The 18,454-nt window shown below is 41.2% G+C and overlaps 1 long non-coding RNA gene and 1 pseudogene across 1 annotated transcript; both read right to left on the bottom strand.

Annotated features, from left to right (window-relative positions):
• LOC122069847 overlaps positions 1–18,454 on the bottom strand; it is a 69,813-nt pseudogene that overhangs the window by 20,205 nt on the left and 31,154 nt on the right.
• LOC122069848 lies at positions 887–14,196 on the bottom strand. Its single transcript, XR_006137564.1, has 2 exons — positions 6,209–14,196; positions 887–6,138 (listed from the first exon to the last, which is right to left on the bottom strand). It is a non-coding gene; the product is annotated as an uncharacterized LOC122069848 (long non-coding RNA).

The following is an 18,454-nucleotide window of genomic DNA, read 5'->3' as shown; positions in this document are numbered from 1 at the left end:
ATGGAGTACCTTCTAAGGTATCGACCATGGGTAAGGAGCCTAGGGCAAGAGGGTTTAGCGTGAGGTGAGTGGAATCCGAGGGCACAGGGGTGACAGAGGTAGCAGCTGGGGTGGAGGAGGAATCCTTTAAGGCATAAAAGGATCCATACTCAGCAGAGGACGTAGCACCTTCCAAGGTAGAGACTAGCATAAGGGCAAGCAGAAGAGCAGTGAGAGCATGTCCAAGCAGGGGGCCAGCAAAGGGGGCAAGCATCGGAGATAGGCGATAAGACGAGAGAACCAAAGAGGCAGCTTGACCAAGGGTGAGAAGCGCAGGATGGGCCTACGCGAACTAAAGAATCGATGGGCACCTTCCAAGGAGGAGGAAGCAGAGGGCAGGAGAGTAAGGCTTACCATAGCAAGGGAAGCGAAAACAGGAAGAGATGGTAGGGAATCGGGTAAGAGAGAAGTAGACGTGGGTGTAGGGAGGACACTCGCAAGGAAGGGTTGGTCCGGGGAGGTGGAGATGTCCGGATGGGTAGTGGAAGATGGATGGGTTGAGAGACCCCTTAAGAGGAGACCCGAAAAGGGGATCAAAGATGGGTTGGGTTTGGGATGCCACTAAACTTTTATCTATAAGCCACATGACAAAATCCTTAAATTGTTGTCATGTTCCTTCTCATTATCTTTTCAGGATTTGGAGGTGAAAAGGATCATTGGATGTGGGTGTGAGGAGAAAGGGCTCTACTTACTTGAACCACAATCACTTTTGTTTTGCCACAGCTCAGTCCTATGTGTGTTGATGTAGTGATGGCAGTTCTATGGATTATGTGATGCTTTGGTATCAACGTTTAGGACATCTCTATTTTATTGTTATAAGGAAACAATTGCCTCATTTATTCTTTTCTTTTTCTTCTTCACATGAATTTCATTGTGAAACCATGTATTTTTGCCAAACGTTGTCGTTCCTCGTGTCCTTATCATGGTAATAGATCTTTTGTTCCTTTTCATCTACTGCTATCTCTTTATTTGGTTATCACTACTTTGTTTCCTTTGTTGTTGATTTTTCCCATGCTACTTGGACTGTTTTGATGAAGCATAAGAGTGATGTTTTAGATGCCTTAAAATTTTTTATCATATAATCTGTACTTAATTTGACACTAAAATTAAAATTGTTCATTCTGATAAAGGGGGTGAGTATGTGTATGATGGCCTACGAGACTTCTTTACTAATAATGGTATTCATCAGGTGGCTAGTGTTGACACACAACAAAATGGGGTAGCTGAGAGAAAACATCACCATTTTATAGAAGTTAGTAGGAGTCTTCTATTTGGCATGTATGTTCCTAAAACTTTTTGGTCTGATGTCCTCCTTACTACCACTTTTTTAAACAATTGAATGCCAACAAAAATTCTTGGTTCCAAAAATCCTTTGGATACCTTGTCTCCTCATACTTCTCTCTCTCTCCCCCCCCAAGGTGTTTGGGTTTATTTGTTATATCCATATCAGTAAATCTTCTTGGATTAAACTGGACCCTAAGGCTCTCATTATCTTTTTTGACTATTCCTCCACTACCAAAGGTTACAAGTGCTACTATCCTTCTTCCAGATGAAGCCTTCTTTCCAAAGATGTTACCTTCCTTGAATTTATTCCCTTTTTTGCTCCTCATCAACATCCTCTTCAGTGGAGAATAATGGGTGTGAAAAGGCTGATGACATTCATTTCCTTTCCCCCTTTCCTACTTCCCCTTTTATGCTTGACATTAGGCAACACAAAGAGGTAGATGTTGACATTGGTGATCATTCAGGTGGTGGTTCAGGCTTTGGTACTGAAAAGGTGGATATTGTGTACACAAGGAGTAAAATGACCTACAAAGAGTCCTCTTTGGATCCACATTCTGAGATTCACCTTCCTCAGCCAAGTAACATCCCCTCTTCTTCATCTGAGTTAGACCTTTCCATTGCTATTAGAAAGGGAAAGAGAGCTTGTACTAATCCTATAGTCCAGTTTGTTTCCTTTGATGCTCTCCCTCTTCCTACAGGTTTACCTTCATTGTTGCCCTCTCCTCTGTTTTTATTCCTAAAAACTTTACTGAAGCTGTGTCTAACCCTCAGTGAAAGCAAGCCATGACTAAGGAAATGATGGCTCTGGAGAAGAACTATACTTGGTAACGTCAAGTTAGGACTTATTTCACTATTTTGGGAAGGGGCTCCATTAGTAGTACCCCTTCTTTATCCCTTTCTACTATATTGCATTTTCCCTCTTTTCCTATTAACCTATTGGTCATTAGTAGTCTTACTTCAAGTCTTAATTGCAAAGTCACATTTTTCCCGTTTCATTGTGTCATTCAGGATCTAGTGACAGGGGCAACGATTGGCTTTGGTAGGGTACATGGTGGTTTGTATCTGCTTGATGATGACTTAGAGTTGGTCTCTGGTCATGATCTTCAGACATCCTCTACGTTACCTCCCATCTCTGAGTTACTATAGTGACATTATCGGTTAGGACATCCTTTTTTGGGAGCTTTAGCTAAGGTTTTTCCTTCTTTAAAGATTTGTACTTCGATGTGTCTATCAATGGATATTAGTGGCTTGTCTCTTTAATTAATTGTCATTCTCGGACCACTAAGGTTTATATGATGCAAACCAAGGGCGAGACCTTTTATTGGTTTCACCAGTTTCATCGGATAGTTCATATTCAGTTTGGTGCTACCATTAAGATCATTCGAATGGTTCAGACTCAATTCAAACTCTGAAAGGAAGAATCACAACCTTTGTGAGCTAGCTCGCTCTTTTATGTTTGAGATGTATGTTCCTCTCCAGTACTGGTGTGACGTAATTCTCACTGCGACCTTTTTGATCAACTGGATGCCTTCCCAGATTCTCACCTTCCGCTCCCCTCTGGATCTTCTCCAGGTCCATTGCTTTTCTTGTTCCTCCCAAGGTAGTTGGTAGTGTCATTATGCTCAAAATCATCATCCTCAAGGAAAGTTTGATCCTCGTGGTCTCTAGTGTATTTTTTTGGGTATACTCCTACTCAGAAAGGCTATTAACATTTTTACCCTCCCACTTGGTGTTGGTTTGTGACTATGGATGTTGTCTTCCACGAATTTACGTCCTACTACACTACACATCTCTTCAGGGAGAGTCTCCTTTCATTGTGGAAGATGTGCCGCAACCTTTTGAACTTGATATTCATGCATGTGTCCTATTTCAGCGGAGAGGGTGACACTCCTACTTCTCCTACTTCAACTCGGCCTCAACCAGAGATGCGTGATTGTAGTCGCAGATAGCAGACTCAAACCACTACATACCAGCACCTACCCTACTATACCAGTTGCCTCCTCTTGAGCCTGACCTTGTCCCTTTGGACCAGGTAATTCTCCTTCTCCTTTTGTTGATCCATCTCTTCAGTTGCCTATTGTTGTCCCTAAAGGCACTAGCTCTTGTACTTTGCATCTTACTGCTAAAAATGTTTCTTATGACTCACTTTCTCATTCCTACTATAGTTTTGTGTCTTCTCTATCCTTTGGATCTATTCCCTATACCTGGAAGGAAGCAAATGAAGACTCACTACAGGATGCAGCTATGGTTGAAGAGATGCATGATCTAAAGAAGAATGACATATGGGATCTAGTGTATGTTCCCTCATAAAAGAAGATAGTTGAGTGTCAATGGATCTTCACAGTGAAGCAAAAGGATGATGGTACAATGGATCGTTACAAGGCCAAACTTGTTGCCAAGGGGTTCACTTAGACTTGTCAAATTTGACTACCAGGAGACGTTTTCTCAGGTTGCTAAGATGAACACAATCAGTGTTATCTTATCTTGTGCCACCAACTTAGATTGGGATCTTCAACAACTAGATGTAAAAGATGCTTCCTTCATTGGAAACTTAAGGAGGAAATGTATACAGGCATTCCCCTGAATTCACTTGCTCCAAAACTCAAGGGAAGGTATGCAAGTTGAAGCGTGCATTACATGGGCTGAAGCAATCCCCTCGTGCTTGGTTCGGGTATGTTCACAAGGCTATGGTTGCTATAGGCTACTCTCAAAGCAATGCCGACCACACACTGCTCATAAAGAGATCTGGTGGGAAGATTGAAATGCTTTTTTTTTTTAAAGGAAAAGAAAAAAGAAGTAGCAACTCTTGAATCTGCAATGAAATGATCCTTATCTAGAACACCTGTAACCAATTGATTCGAAGAAGCATAAGGTGGTTCCCTCCTTCCCTCTGATGCCATGAGACTAGTTGCTATCTTGATAGTCTATGTAGATGATATTGTTGTTACTGGCAATGATCTGACAGAGATATCTTGCCTCAAGAGATAATTGGATGAGGAATTTGTGATCAAATATCTAGGACAGTTTGTTACTTCTTTGGCACTGAAGTTGCTGGTCCTCGCTACTTGTCTCAGCGAAAGTATGTGTTTGACCTGCTTTCTAAGACAGGCATATCAAGGTACAAGCAGGCAAATACTCATATTAAAGCTAACGATTACCATAAGGAAGGTGATTCTGTGGATAAGGGGAGGTATCAGAGATTAGTGGGGTGCTTGATCTATCTTTCTAATACACACCCTGACATAGCATTTGTGTCAGCTTGGTTAGTCAGTACAGGTATGATCCCTACTCGACACATATGGATGTTGTACTACGTATCCTTTGTTACTTGAAGTCTACCCAAGGATATGGCATCATTTTTCCCCTAATAATCACCTTAGGGTGGAGGCCTTCACGGATGCTGATTGGACAAGTTCTCCTGATGACCGTAGGTCTAATACTAGTTATTGCACCTTTGTTGGAGGTAACATGGTTACATGGCAAAGCAAAAAGCAAGCCGTAGTTGCCCGATCAAGTGCTAAAGCAAAGTTTCGTGCTATGGCCCATGGAATTTGTGAGCTCTTATGGCCTCATGGTCTTCTCACAAATTTGATTATCCCTACTATCCTTCCTATGAACCTCTTTTGTGACAACAAATCTATCATCAGTATTGCTCACAACCCTGTCTAGTATGATCAAACCAAACATGTGGAGATCGATCGACACTTCATCAAAGAAAAGCTAGATATGGGTCTTATCATTGTGCCCTTTGTTCCCAGTAGTGAACAACTGGGTGATGTATTTACTAAAGGTCTTAGTAGTAAGATGTTTCATCCTATTATCTACAAATTGGGCATATCTATGTACCAGCTTGGGAAGTATTGTAATAATGGGTTTTAAGGAAAGTGACAAACCAAACGGGTCCTTAGATCCTTAATGGGATTAATGGTCCTTGTAATACTCTAGAAATTTCTCGTCGTTATTACAAATAAAGAGGGCTACTGTCATATTTGATACAAGTCATTACCCCCATCCAGCATTAGTTTATGAAAGTGACGTGTGTGTGTGTGCATGGTTTGGATGTTCACTAACTTTCTTCACTTACTGTAAGCGTTTGGATGGTTGAGTGTTCACCAACTATTTTATCTAAACAAATATTTGTTGATATGTTGTTTGCATCACTTGAAGCATTATGAGCATCAAAGCATAACTTTAGTCAAGTCATAAGCATCATATAGACTAAGTCAAAAGCATATGCATTTGCATGACCCATGCCTTATAGGAACTCGAGGTTTGAAAAAGACTCAGCCTATATGTAAGTCCATCTCTGGCCTAATAGGTCCATGTGTTATATTGAATATCTTTTGATCTATATGTAAGGCCAGTTGTGCCCTCGATGGCTAAATGAACTCATTGAATATCCAAAGGAAAAGGTAAAGTCTGAAAGACCTATTTCTAAAATTGACATCCATTTTTTGTTTTTGGAGATGTCAAATGAGGAGAAAAATATATGATGATGTGTAGTGGCGAACATGTTATCTATTTACCGAAATAAGGGGAGTAAATAAGTAAATGAGACAATTGTGTGACGATGCGTAACGACTTATTGTATTATCTATTCACCCAAATAAGGGGAAATAGTATAAAATGTTGATGTGATGATGTGTCACGAGAGGAACGACTCGTCATATCTGTCAACATAAAAGGGGAGACTTATCTAAGGATAAAAGGCTATTAATCAGTGCCAGTTTTGCTAAACTCTCTTATGCTTATATGAGATATACAATTTATAAGAACTTTGTCAACAAAAATAAGTTAAGAAATCAATATATTATTCTTGTTGAAAGTTGAATTGAATGATATTTGATGATACATGCTTAAATGAATTATGACAATGAATGAGAACCTTGTTACCAAAATTTAAGTATATTAAAATTGGTATAGTCATCTTTTTTATTTTATAAACACTTATCAATCAACATTCTTCATGATTACATTTGACGCATTATCATGGTTTGTCATCTCCACAAAGCAGGAGCTTGTTTTGCATATGAAAACCTTACGTGATATGCGTTTGTGTGTTCTAACATATTTGTTCATGTGCTAAGAGAATGATGAAACCCAAGTCTTTGTAGTGGAACCATTGATGGAAGAAATGGCATATTGATTGAAGAAAAGACTGATGTTGATGGACTTCTATGAAGAAGCTAGAAACTTCTGTGATGAGAAAGTGATACATGCCTTGGCTTGGCTGGATCAAACTTACCCACCATAGAGGTCAAAGCCAAGACACAACCAACCCAAAATGATTATCTGGTCTGCCAAGGGTTGGTAGTTGATAATAGGGAATCTTAGTTTATTTGATTTTCTAAATTGAATTAGAAGTAGATACGTAGGATTTCCTTTGCAATTAGTTAGTTTCTATTTTAGATTAGTCTCTATCTTTTACTTGCTTTCCAATTTTATGTAAGGAACTCTTCTTTAAATTGCTGTAAAACGATTATGGAGATTAGCTTTTGGAATCGAAAGAAATTTCCGAGTGGAGTTTCTACCCTGGTGGGTGTGACGTCGCCTGCTGGCCCTTATGTTTCTCTCTCCCTTTTCTTCTTCTTCCAGCAATACCAATCTTCTATTCCTCTACTTCCTTCTCTTATCTTCTTCTGTTCTATATTTCCTACAATTGTTTCCCTACCAACATAACAGGGTTTGCAAATCTTGCTAGAGGGGCAATCGATCAGGCCTAGAAACTTGAGTTAAGGGTAGGTGATGTAGATCCATATTAGGGGCTAGGCTATCGCAGGAAGAAGCCTAGCCCAAAGGACCCCTATTGCCTCACTTAATTAAGTGGGTTAAGTAATTAAATAAGTGCCCATTGGGCCCATTGATTTCTTTAATTTATTTAAGCTGTTATTTAATTCAATAAAGGCCTATTGCGCCCATCGATTGTAATGTCCTATATGGACTCTTAGTTAGTTAGTCCTACCCCATGTTGGAGTTATAAGTTTAGTCCTAGTTCTATTTGAAGTCCTAGTTGTAATAGCAGTGTCTAATCCTATTTGGAAACTAGCTCCTAGTTGTGTTTTGATTGCTATTCTGCCCTCTATAAATAGAGGAGCCTATGTACTTATACTTTCATATTTGAATAAACAACGATTGCAGTCAATTGCTTCAAAACAGCTGAAATAGCGGTGGATGAGATGCCCGGGCCGAGATAGCCATCCCCACTCACAATTCTCTTGGTTCTTGATACTTTATTTGCTTCAATACTTTGGTATTTGCTTGTTGTTCTTGTTTATTGCTACTGTAAGAGACTAAGGATTCAGACCTGTCCAAGTATTTCAGAATCAGAATCGACTCAACAGAACTCTCCCTCTTGAAGCATGCGATCTCTCTCCCAGGTCTGATTTTTAAGAAAGTAGGTATCTCAACAACCCCTCGTCAGAAGGTTCTCAAATTTTTAGGTTTTTGTACCCTCCCTAGGGACTGCCTTCAATCCAATTTGCAGCTCATTCTGAGCTCTCCAGCTGAAGTCGCACCATCCTCTCTTTAAGGCTGTGCAGGGTATTTTCTCTCTCCTGGCCAATTGTCTCTTTGGGGTTTTTTCTTGTTAGGTTGAATTACTATTGTGTGGAATTATTCCTGGGTTTTGTTTTCTTTATTCTAAAGCATCTTCATAGGTAATTTGTCAATCTTGGGTTACTAGTTGTATTATTTGGGGGTCCTACATTGTGGGGGTTAGCTTCTTGTAATCTACTCCTACATTAAGTGGTATCAGAGCACTTAGCCCTTAAAAGATTCACTCAGCCGACTGATGTTAAAAAGCCATTCGCACCAACTAAACCCAGTGGATTTCCTAGCCGAGCTCCACTAACTACACAGGATAAGGGTAAGACTCCAATGGGGGGAAAAGAGTCAGGAGCTGTAACATGCTTTGGTTGTGGGGGAATTGGTCATGTTGCAAAATTCTGGCCTAAGCGTGGTCAGGCCAACTCCATCATCAGTGCTATTGAGTCCAACCCTGACCTGCAAATCTGTGAACCTCAAAATGATGATTGGATCGTTAATGTTGTTGTTGAAGGGATGGAAGATGATCTCGAGGATGAGTATGCACAAGGGGACGATGATCCTTATGCCTATGTCAATGTGGTGGCACGAATCCTAGTGGCGAGGGGGAAGACTGGAGGCGGCACAATATCTTCTACACTTTGATGTCTTGTGGATCTCACAAAGCTCAGGTGATTGTGGACAGCAGGAGTTGTGTGAACGTAGTATCTCAAGCTTTCGTGGCTGGAGAAAAGCTAAAAACTGAAACCCCATCCACAACAATACAAAGTATCATAGCTAGACAACAAGACCAATGGCTGTAACTCAACGTTGTTCTGTAGCACTGAAGGTTTTCGATTATGAAGAAAATTTATGGTGTGATGTCATTCCCATGGTTCTCATTGATGTGCTACTTGGTAGACCTTGGCTCTATGACAACAATGTTCTAGTTGGAGATACTAAGAACCAATGCTCTTCGATCACAAAGGCAAACCATTTATTCTAAATCCACTCAACATACCCCAAGTGAAGGAAAAATTAAGGGTTTCCCAAGTAAGAAGACAACATGTCTTGAAGAATGTTGCAAAGGCCTCTTCCAATGGACCCACTCAACAAAAGAAGCAACCATTCAAAGCCAATATCACCAAGAAGCCACGTTGGATAATAAACTGTGTAGGGAGCTCTTGACTACCAGTGAAGAGACCGGATTGATATTAGCCCTTGTTACTAAGGAAGCTGAACCGGTAAAAGAGGTAACACATCCACTACAAATCAAAGAGTTACTTGCTGATTTTTCAGATTTGGTGCCTGATGATTTGCTAGATGAACTACCACCTATGAGGGACATCCAACATGCCATCGACCTAGTGCCTGGGTTAGTACTCCCAAATCTACCCACTTATCGTCTTAGCCCTACAGAGCATGCCGAGCTCAAAAGACAAGTGGATGACTTGTTACGAAAAGGCTTTCTAGTGGAGAGCATAAGTCTATGTGCCTTACCAGCCCTACTAATACCAAAGAAAGATGGACCATGGTGTATGTGTATTATCAGTCATGCTATCAATAAAATCACGATAAAATACAGATTTTCTATTCCTTGTTTAGATGATATGCTAGATATGTTGACAGGAGCTTCCATATTTTCAAAGAGTGACCTACGAAATGGTTACCATCAAATTCAAATCCGTCCAAGTGATGAATGAAAAACAGCCTTCAAAACCAACGAAAGGCTTTATGAATGGAAGATCATGCATTTTGGCCTCGCCAATGCACCTAGCACTTTCATGAGAGTGATGACTCACGTACTGTGCCCCTACATTGGCAAGTTCCTTGTAGTATACTTTGATGACATCTTAATTTACAACAAAGCACAAGATGAGCACCTTTAGCATTTGAGGCGTGTTATAAGGGTGTTACGAGAAGAGAAGCCCTATATCAACTTGAAGAAGTGTTCTTTCATGCTGCCCAAGGTTATATTCCTTGGCTTTATTGTGTCCTCACAAGGATTAGAAGCTGATCAAGAAAAAGTGAAGAGCGTGGTAGATTGGCCCATTCCAAAGACCTTGATAGAAGTTCATAGTTAACCTGGACAGAAGTTCACAGTTTTCACAGTCTTACCTCATTCTGTTGATGATTCATACGGAATTTCAATGCTATTGTAGCCCCCATCACAGAGTGCACAAAAGGGGGAAAAGTTCCATTCCAATAGACTCCCACTGCCACTAAAGTATTCAACTTGATCAAACAAAAGATGACAGAAGCACCAGTACTTAGGCTACCCAATTTTGATCTCATGTTCGAAGTGGCTACTGATGCATCCCATGCTGGGATAGGAGGAGTGCTTATGCAAGAGGGTCATCCAATAGCCTTCTACTGTGAAAAGTTAAATGATGCTAAAAGAAGGTACTCTACTTATGACCTAGAACTCTATGCCGTCGTCCAAATCCTCAAGCATTGGAGACACTATTTAATCGGTAAAGAGATTGTCCTTTATCCGGATCATGAAACACTCAAACACTTGCATTCATAAAAGACCATCAACGATCGACATGCTAAGTGGATCTCATACTTGCAAGGATTCATATTTTTTCTCAAATACAAGGTACGGAAAGAGAATCAAGTGGCTGATGCACATAGCCAGAAGGTGCTAATGATGAATACCTTCATAGTGCAAAGTTCAGGAGTGGAACACATCAAAGATGAGTATGCCAATGATGATGATGTGTACGGCACCACCCCCTAGAGAATGCCATTATTATAAGAACACCCCCTTTGTTTCACCAAATTAGACTCAGACCTCCTACCATTAGTTTAAGGAATATACCTTACATGTTGATGTCAGCTGCTATATTTTATTTTAAACACCAAAATGCCCTTACTAAATGTGAAGTACCTAAAATGCCCATGTAATAAGTCCCACCCCAAATCCATAATTACTATACCTTTCTCCCCAACAATCACCGGATATCACAACAGCAGCAACATCGACGACAACAGCGACCAATTGCCAATTCTTAAAGGAAGGAGAGTACATGCCACATTCACATCGTTTCTCTCACAGTTCTCTCTCTTTGTTTCTCGTGCAAAAGCGAGCGAGTGAGCAGATCCATCTACCGAGTACCCTCGAGTTCAGCAAAACCAACAAAGATCACATCAGTACCTCTGCTCCTTTTAATTCAGTCAAAAACAATTACCTCGTCGTGTACTCCCTGATGATGGGTAAGCCAGATCTGATCTTCCCCTTTTAGTTTCCATTTGGAGATTCTCTCTCATGGTCTCCTTTTCAATTTTAAAATTTCTATTGGATCTGGTATCTCTAGTTATTCACAATGCACTGTAATGGTATACGTGCCTTATTTTCCTCGGATCTGTGGAATGAATCTGCCCTTCACTTTCTCGTTTAAGAAATCGGGAGCTTTATGGGTTTTGTAATCAACATTTTCAGTCATTACCTATATATATATATAAAAAGAGCACATGCCTGGATTGGATTACTCCACCAGGTTTCGATCTCAAGAACTTGATGCTTCCGCTCGAGAGGAATCCATTGCATGGATTCTCAAGGTATCTATCTTACTAACGTCATAATAGACTTAGCTCGAAATGCCACTGGTTTTGCTTCTTTCTTTTTTTTCAGTTGTAGTGTTGTGAGTTACTTAACCATCGATAAAGATCTGGATTAGTCATTGGCATCGAACTCGATGCTCCCGCCGGTGGCTAGCTTTTGCTGTAAAGCATAATAGCAAAAGCAATACTAGCTTATTAGCTATCAGATTCGAATCCATTGTTCAGATCTTCAGCGCCGATGTTTGCCGACCGGTGTGTGTTAGTTGTTTCGAAACCAAGGTCATAGTCTCGTTGGTTGGTTGTGTGCTGGTAAATGCGTTCTATCGCTTCCAACCTTTAACAACAAGGTATAATGGTCATTTTAACTTTTCATTTAACAGTGACTGACGATAAAGGGTCTGAGTCTAATTTGGTGAAACAGAGGGGGTGTCCTTATAATAGTGGCATTCTCTAGGGGGTGGCACTGTAAATTACCCTATTTCAGAAGTATTCAAGAAGTTACAAGAAGGGGATAGAAATGAAAAATACTCCATACATGATGGATACCTCTTCAAGGGCACCCATCTTTGGATTCTAAACACCTCTCTAAGGCACCACTTGGTTCGAGAGCTACATGGACGAGGAATGGGAGGACATTTTGGCACACTTTATCCCATGCAGAAAAACACTTGATGCAAGTCACTTAGCCAAGCTCTTCTTCAAAGAGATAGTGTGTATACATGGTTTGCCACAAACGATTGTTTCAAATAGGGATGATAAGTTCATGAGCTATTTTTGGAAGACCCTATGGCTGAAAACAAACACTAAACTCCTATGGCATTCCACCCTCAAACAGACGGTCAAACGGAGGTAGTGAATAAAAGCCTTGGAAATTTGCTCTGTTGCCTAGTTTGTGATTATGAGAAGACATGGCCATCTATTCTTGACATCGCAGAGTCCGCATATAATAGCTCTGTCAACTGCACCACTGGTCGTACTACATTTGAAATTGTTCTTGGACTACAACCACAGCGATCGGTTGACATGGTACCATTGCCACCTCATGCCCGTATTAGTGTTGAAGCGGATGGGTTCCTTAGGCATATAACAAAGCTACAGGCTAATGTTCGTCACCGCATAGCCATTAGAAATGACGGGTATCAAGCAACTGCTAACCGTCATCGACGCTACATGGAATTTCAATCTGGTGATATGGTGATGATTTGAATTCCACCCAAGAGGTTCCCTCCTGGTACAGTGTACAAGCTCCATCCTCGGAATATGGGTCCATATAAGATTTTGAAACGTATTGGTCCCAATGCTTACATGCTAGAACTACCTCCTACTCTGAAGATCAACAATGTCTGTAATGTGGCTGACCTTATACTATACATAGGACACCATTCTGATAAAGGTGACACGGAGCATACCCTAAAGCTTCCTCAGTTGGTAACCTCAGTAGATGATGTTATTGAAGATGTCCTTGACAACAAATTCACTACCGTTCGTGGTGGTAAGGATTACTATTCGTTCCTCGTCAAGTGGAAAGGTCAACCACAACAAGATTGCACCTGGATCTATACAGATGACTTTTGACGTCTTGATACGGATCTCTACGAGCACTATATGTCCATCCATTCATCGAAGACAAATGATTCTAAGGGGGAGCTGATGTAGACCCATATTATGGGCTAAGCTACCGCAGGAAGAAGCCCAGCCCAAAGGACCCCTATCGCCCCACTTAATTAAGTGGGTTAAGTAATTAAATAAGGGCCCATAGGGCCCATCGATTTCTTTAGTCTATTTAAGCTATTATTTAATTCAATAAAGGCCCATTGGGCCCATCGATTGTAATGTCCTATAAGGACTCTTAGTTAGTTAGTTAGTCCTACTCCATATTGGAGTTATAAGTCTAGTCCTAGTTCTATTTGAAGTCCTAGTTGTAATAGGAGTGTATAGTCCTATTTGAAAACTAGCTCCTAGTTATGTTTTGATTGTTATTCTACCCTCTATAAATAGAGGAGCCTATGTACTCATAATTTCAGATTTGAATAAATAAAGATTGTAGTCAATTACTTCTAAACAGCCGAGATAGTTGTGGATGAGACGCCCTGGCCGAGATAGCCACCCCACCCACAATTCTCTTGGTTCTTGATACTTTATTTGCTTCCATACTTTGGTATTTTCTCGTTGTTCTTGTTTATTGCTACTATAAGAGACTAAGGATTCAGACCTGTCTAAGTATTCCAGAATTAGAATCGACTCAACAGAACTCTCCCTCTTGAAGCATGTGATCTGTTACACCCGTGCCCTAATCCGGTCTAATTTGAATTGTTGTGACAAGCCTCGGATCAGAGATCGAAAGTACGACCGGGTTTTGGCTCGCGGTTGCATATTGCCAAAGGGGCAGAGATGACCCCACATGTTCGTGCATCGCATGCCTATCTAACTGGAGGGGATTCATACCATTCGATCCCAGACGGTAAGTGACCCGACTCCCCACACTTGAATTTCGGCACGCATTAAAAATTGCCAAATAGCCTTGAGCATGTTCGAGGGCAACCACCTATGTGAGACCAACCATGAGACAGCAAGCTGTTAAGATAGTCGAAAACAAGCCACCGCAAGCAGCCTGGGCCTGGATACGGTGCCTATTTCCGGTGTGTTGACAGGCTGCTGTCAGGGTTTCAATGCTTGTGGTTCCCGCCACTCGCATCGTAAATGACTCCGGATGATCCCAAATCATTCGCCACACTTCCTCATGATGTGAGCACTTTATGGACCTAAATGTGTGGGTCCTCGTGCTCCCAAATTCATTTTAACCCGATTGGTCCAAAACGGGTCCAAACCAAACAGACCCTAAGGTCCACTTAAGTTATAAGTTGGGAAATGAGGAAATGATTCCTCATTTTGCTTGTGTTCAACGTAGGAGAGGAGAGAAAGAGGAGAGGAAAGAAGAAGAGGAAGGAGGCTGGAGCCGTACCTTGGTGCCGGTTGCAGCCTTGTTGCCGAAATCGTTACTAGAGGTAAGTACAATCTCCCATACCACTCTCTTCATTTCGGCCAGACCAAGCTAGGTATGGATGTAATCTTGGTGTACAAACCATATTAAGGTTGTAGGATGCGTGTTCTACCCTCTCGGTGTTGTTACCGAGCTCGAACCGCCCGGTGAGCTCCGACAACATGTATTGCCAGAAGACCAACTAGGGTTTCGATCGTTTGATCGACGTATCTCCCAAACGGCTTGGTGGAATTAGAATTTTCTTGGCTTAGAATGATGCTAGGAACATCCCCTACAAACTCCATGGAACAAATCCCGACAATCGAGCCCCAAGCCAAAAAGCCCCAAAATGGGTGGACTGTCCTGAACCACCACCAGAAACAACCCACCGGATCCACTGGGTCCTTTTCCGGTGGCATATTTTTGGTGGACATGTGAGCCTTATGTGCTCTCTGACTTCTCCACCGAAAACAAGACTGATATTTCCAGTGGAAATGCCCTGTTTCCGATGGGTGTTTCCGGTGATAGTACTGTCACTTAAGAACAATGTCTGTACCCTTTAGGGGTGACCTGTGTGAGTCTCTCTTGATGCTTCCGACGCGTACTGATGTACGATTCCCTTGTATCTAGGACAGTGATGCACATGTGCCCCGAAGCCGAAATTGACTTAATCGATCGGTGGCCGTACTTGAACCCGAACACAATCAATCGTAAACCAGGTGAGGGATGGACTGTGTTTATTTTGGAATGTTTATTATTATTAAATTGATCACATGCTTAGAATTATATGTTTAATTGTAATTGCTCAAATACAATGATGATATGTTACATTTGTCATTTTACGATCATAATATGAATTGTATGGAGATGTATGACAGGATCCGGTGTGACCAAGGTGGTACCGGTACCATGATCGCCATGTGTTTGAGACAGAATCCTACGTGGCCGAGGTGGTTCCGATGTCGTGATTGCCTTATGTATGTTGCATTCATGCATTGATTATGTGCATTAGAGTTAGTTGTAATCGCGGGTTACACTTGTGGCCAAGGTCTCACTTGTACCGTGTACCTCGAGACTGCATTTGGAAATGGATGCGCTTTGTGGCCGATGATTGGTACCGGTGTTGCGTAGTCCATACTTAACTGTGATATGTATGCTAGATTAGGTAAACGGTCTCGAGATTCACTTTGTGGCCAAGGTCTTGCTGGTATCGTGTGCACATGACTGTATTTGGAGATGGATTACACTTTGTGGCCAAGGTCTTACCGGTATCGTGTAATTCATACTAACTATATCATTATGAAGGCATGTAGCATATATGTGGCTAGGTATCACTCCCTATGCTACGAACCCTTGCTAACAGGGGTTAAGGTGTTGGATAACCCGATGTGCTTTTCCGAAATGCCACACCCGCGGTACTATGTGATTGTATCCAAAGGTGGGAAACTGTCCGGCATGGCCGATGATATACCAGTGCCGTGACTACCAGGAGGGGGTTATTAGGGGTTTGTTGGGTGACCCATGGACGCATATGGGGACCGACAAGCTTCTAATCATGGCTAGGGTTTGTATCCTTGCGTAGTTGATGGCGGTTCCAAGACGAAGGATACAGCCTAATGCGCCGTAGTAGCATTTACCAGACTTAGTTTGTATTGTTAGGTGGATAATAAATCAATGAACTGCATCACGAGCATCATAGACTGTTTAATTTCCGTAATCATGCATCATAAATTATTACTACTATTGTCTTACTTGGATGTGCTTGACCCCACCCCTCACTGAACAGCTTACCATGTATATACCCCTTTTTAAATGTTGATGCAGGTACCATGGTGCCAATGGCGGGTGACCCAATATCTTCTGGGTCAGAGTATAGTGTGAGCGACTGGTGGATGCCAGAAGCGGAGGAGCACGATTAGGAATGTGCATGCGACCACTGTGCTTATGCCACACCGTGAGATTATACATCATATTTTGATACTTTAGGGTATAACTATGGATTTTAGTTTTTTTTTTTTTTTAGATTATATTGTCATGGATGAATATAACAGATGCTATTATATTATCATTAGATGTTTCCCCATTTTATTTATGATTCCGCTACTGATGCAGTTGCACGATGGACATAGGAAAAAAAAATCTTTTGATTTGATTCTCTTTGGATTTAGAAACAATTTCATTTTGTATTAGTTAGCTTCTAATTTTATATTAGTTTCCATTTTAAATTAATTACCATTTTGATACTTTGAGTTTTCTTTTATAAGCCATGTAATTCACTAGTAAGAGACAGAATTGAAGTTTTTGAAAAAAATTGAATGTTTTGCTTGGCTGAATATGGACTGCCGTGACCCCCATTTCTCTCGTTTCTGATTTTTCTCTCCTCTTATTTTCTTTTTCCCTTCTTATCTTCTCCTTCTTGCTGCTTTTCTCTTTCCTACCCTCTATTCTCTGCTCACGACCTCATTACTGGGCTTTGTTCCTCTTCTTTGCCGAGGTGATTTCAGAAAACAAAAGAGGGTTTGCCGGAACTCCTCCGACAGAGTTCTATTTGCATTCCAATTTTGGCCGAAGGAGAAGCTCCTGCTTGCGATCCATACCCTTGTCCATTGCTCTCCAAAGAACCCAGTAATCACAAGAGTTGAAGTCAGTTACAGACCATACCTGCAACTATCGCTGGTTCCAAGATTCAGACTTTATATTCCAAGTATATGCTTGAATCTTTGAACTGTACTGGTTGGGATTGATCCAGCAGGCTTGGGCGACATTAAATCTGGAATTTCAGAACTGTTGAGGCTTGATTCTGTTTGCTGAAGCTTGATTCTTCAAGTTCCACTGGTTTCTGGTTCTCACGATAAGGAGAAGAAGACTGAAAATCGTGGGCTGCTATTTAGGTCTTTTAAAACCCTGGTTTGACCGTACTACCCTCAATTTTATTTCCTTATTATCTCTTGTCCTATTTTCTCCCTGGTTCGTAAATTACCCTTTTACTAGCATATTGCAGCTTGGCCTTTAGTTCCATCTAATTACAAGTCTGCCACTCCCTTCTAAAGTTCTATTTATTTACAAAATTGCCACCTTCATTGGAAACTTCAGCTTAATTACAATTCTGCCATTTAGTTGAAGCTTTATTTCAATACAATTGTTATTGGGTGTTGCCTTTGTTTTATTGAGTGTTTAAGTGGGTCCTAAGCGATCCGATTCCTGTTCTTGGAATCCGGATCTGCATCAAGTGGTATCAGAGTAAAATTTCTTGCACTTCCCTAACCATGACAGGTAACGTTACCAATGCTGAGTTGAACAAATTGTTCCGCGAGTTAGCCGAGAACCAACAGAATACTGATGCTAGGCTTGATAGGACTGAAGCCAAGTTTGATAAGTTTATGGAAGAGATGATTGCCTTTATGAAGAGGTCTGACAAACGAGCTGAAGGAGGATCCTCTACATTACCTCCTCAGCTCAACACTTTACGGATCGAAGATACACATCAGAGGCAGCAACTTGATCCAGTTGTTCCACAGGATGTTACCCGATAATTTTCTGACAGAGATTATGGTATCAAAGTTGAAGTTCCCGAGTTCAGTGGTGAAAAGGGACCTAAGGAATTTCTTGATTGGCTTACCAAAGTGGAGAGAATTTTTACGTACTCTTCCAGACGTGAAGAAGTGTGAACTCATTATCACCAAGTTTATTGGGTATGCATGTTCATGGTGGGATGATGTACTATATGCAAGGTTTGTCAGAAGACTTGGATCCGTTACCGATTGGGAGGTCATGAAGCAAATCCTGACTAAAAATTTTGTTCCTCTTAATTACAAAAAGGTGATGTTCCATAAATTACTTAACTTGCAACAAGGGAACAAAGATGTGGATTCCTACACCCTCAAATTCCACAAACTGTCTTCAAGGTGTCGACTTCAGGAAACAGACCAGCAACGGGTGATGCGATATATCAGTGGGTTAAGTACTAAGATTCGACTTGAGTTGGCTAACACTGATTTCAGGTCTGTTGATGTGGCAGCAGCTCATGCCAAGACAGCTGAAGAGAAGTCCATTTATTGGAAG

The sequence above is a fragment of the Macadamia integrifolia genome, unplaced genomic scaffold (genome assembly GCF_013358625.1).
Source record: "Macadamia integrifolia cultivar HAES 741 unplaced genomic scaffold, SCU_Mint_v3 scaffold726, whole genome shotgun sequence".
In the NCBI taxonomy this organism is placed as follows: domain Eukaryota; kingdom Viridiplantae; phylum Streptophyta; class Magnoliopsida; order Proteales; family Proteaceae; genus Macadamia; species Macadamia integrifolia.
The sequence above is the reverse complement of the archived record's forward strand: the minus strand, read 5'-3'. Positions and strand labels throughout refer to the sequence as shown.